We start from the raw sequence: 2,249 nt of genomic DNA, 5'->3' as shown, positions 1-2,249 counted from the left end.
TGTTTTGTTGGAAAACAACATAGAGTTTCTTTTCATAATACTGGTCCTCATAGGAGGCAAAATATTCTTGATTTAGTTCATACTGATGTTTGTATGATGGATAGTAAATCTTTTGGTGGTGCATCACATTTTGTTACTTTTATTGACGACCACTCTAGAAAAGTGTGGGCATTTCTTTTGAAATCTAAAGACCAGATATTTGGAGTCTTCAAGCATTTTCATGCAAGTGTTGAAAGAGAAAAGGGAAGGAAATTGAAATGTGTTCGATCAGATAGCGGTGGCGAATACAGAGGTCCATTTGAAGAGTATTGTAGAGAACATGGAATCAGGTTTAAGAAAACTGTTCCAAAGACACCTCAGCATAATGGTGTTGCAGAGAGAATGAATCGTGCGATTAATGACAGAATCAGATGTATGCTCTCTCATGCAAAATTATCGAAATCCTTTTGGGGTGAAGCAATGAAAATTGCAGTGGATTTGGTCAATCTTTCTCCTTCTATTTCACTTGATGGTGATGTTCCAAATAGAGTGTGGAAAGGGAAAGATATTTCTTACCGTCATTTGAGAGTTTTTGGTTGCAGATGTTTTGTTCACGTTCCATGAGATGAGAGGTCCAAATTTGATAGTAAATCCAAACAGTGTATATTCGTCGGTTATGGTGATGAAGAATTTGGTTATAGATTGTGGGATCCGGTTGACAAGAAAATTATCAGAAGTCGAGATGTGATATTTCTTAAAGATCAGACTATTGAAGATTTTGATAAAGCTGAAAAACAAAAACCAAATTCCAGAAGTTACATTGAAAATATTGTGCCTAAGCCCCCTGCAAAAACCTTTGTTGATGGGGGAGATATACAGGTAGATTATGAGAATGTAACTGATGATCATGTGCCTCACCATGATGAGCAGGTTCCAGTTGAGCCACCAATCGAGTTTGAGTTGAGAAGATCTACTAGAGAACGTCAACCTTCTCAAAGATATCATCCCCATGAGTATGTGATGATCAATGATAGTAGAGAGCCAAAGTATTATCAAGAAGCTATTACAAATGTTGATAAAGAAAAGTGGTTAAAGGCCATGCAAGAAGAGATGAATTCCTTGCATGAGAATCACACATTTGATTTGGTAAAGTTGCCTAATGGTAGAAAAGCACTCAAGAACAAATGGGTATACAAGATAAAGACAGAAGAGAATAGTTCTCAACCAAGATACAAAGCAAGATTGGTTGTGAAAGATTTTAATCAGAGAAAAGGTATTGACTTTGATGAAATCTTTTCACCTGTGGTGAAGATGTCCTCTATCCGAGTTGTGCTTGGGTTAGCAGCTAGTTTGAACCTAGAAGTTGAACAACTTGATGTGAAAACTGCATTCCTTCATGGTGATTTGGAGGAAGAGATCTATATGGAGCAACCAGAGGGTTTCGAAGTCAAAGGTAAAAAGCATCTTGTGTGCAAATTAAAGAAAAGTTTGTATGGGCTCAAGCAAGCACCTCGACAATGGTACAAGAAATTTGATTCTTTCATGGAGAAACATGGGTATAGTAAAACTACTTCTGACCATTGTGTGTTTGTCAAGAAATTCTCTGATGGTGATTATATTATTCTCTTATTATATGTGGATGACATGTTGATTGTTGGTCATGACACTAAGAAGATTCAATCTTTAAAGAAAGATTTGAACAAGTCTTTTGCAATGAAAGACTTAGGTCCTGCAAAGCAAATTCTGGGTATGAGAATTACTCGTGACAGGAAGAATAATAAATTGTGGTTGTCTCAACACAATTATATTGAGAAGGTGTTAGAGAGGTTTAACATGAGCAATTGCAAACCTGTTAGTACTCCACTTGCTACTCATTTTAAATTGAATTCTGATAAATGTCCTACAAGTGAGAAAGACAAAGAAGAGATGAAGAAGGTTCCTTATGCATCCGCATTTGGTAGTTTGATGTATGTTATGGTATGCACAAGGCCAGATATTGCTCATACAGTTGGAGTTGTTATTCGATTTCTCTCTAATCCTGGTAAAGATCATTGCAAGCAGTAAAGTGGATTCTCAGATACCTCAGAGGCACTTCCAAAGTGTGTTTATGCTATGGAGGTGATGAACCTGTGTTGGATGGCTACACATATGCAGATATGGCAGGTGACCTTGATTCTAGAAAATCTACTTCTGGTTATATGATGACTTTTTGCAGGGGGAGTTGTGTCTTGGCAATCAAGACTACAAAAGTGTGTTGCTTTGTCCACTAT

General features: G+C 37.0%; 1 protein-coding gene across 1 annotated transcript in view; it reads left to right on the top strand.

Annotated features, from left to right (window-relative positions):
- The window catches only part of LOC101513344 (protein SRG1-like), a 7,711-nt gene that overhangs the window by 4,200 nt on the left and 1,262 nt on the right, over positions 1–2,249 (top strand). The gene's annotated exons all lie outside the window — the stretch shown is intronic.

The sequence above is a fragment of the Cicer arietinum genome, chromosome 4 (genome assembly GCF_000331145.2).
Source record: "Cicer arietinum cultivar CDC Frontier isolate Library 1 chromosome 4, Cicar.CDCFrontier_v2.0, whole genome shotgun sequence".
In the NCBI taxonomy this organism is placed as follows: Eukaryota; Viridiplantae; Streptophyta; class Magnoliopsida; order Fabales; family Fabaceae; genus Cicer; species Cicer arietinum.
The sequence above is the reverse complement of the archived record's forward strand: the minus strand, read 5'-3'. Positions and strand labels throughout refer to the sequence as shown.